The sequence below is a fragment of the Etheostoma spectabile genome, chromosome 20 (genome assembly GCF_008692095.1).
Source record: "Etheostoma spectabile isolate EspeVRDwgs_2016 chromosome 20, UIUC_Espe_1.0, whole genome shotgun sequence".
Classification (NCBI taxonomy): Eukaryota; Metazoa; Chordata; class Actinopteri; order Perciformes; family Percidae; genus Etheostoma; species Etheostoma spectabile.
Window position 1 is genome coordinate 26,212,975 of NC_045752.1, and position 248 is coordinate 26,213,222.

At 57.3% G+C, this 248-nt stretch overlaps 1 protein-coding gene across 1 annotated transcript in view; it reads left to right on the forward strand.

Moving 5' to 3' along the window:
• sgpp1b (sphingosine-1-phosphate phosphatase 1b) overlaps window positions 1–248 on the forward strand; it is a 25,246-nt gene that overhangs the window by 14,010 nt on the left and 10,988 nt on the right. The window lies entirely within an intron of this gene.

Below are 248 nucleotides of genomic sequence, written 5' to 3' on the forward strand. Positions count from 1 at the left end.
TGCCTCTGTCACGGCAGAGGCTGCAGCCCTCCAGGCCCGTCAGTACCTTGCAACTGTCTCTTGATCCCTCTGGGATAACATGTCCAAGAAAGACTCCTTCTTCAGTCGGACGGCTTCCCTGACCATCGGTGTCCACCAGGGTGTTCGTGGATTACCGCCCCTTGAGGCTCCTAAGACCACAGCTCTCCACCGCAGCTTCAGTAATGGAAACTGTGTGAGTTGAAAGTCCGTCGGACAGGGGCCTCCTC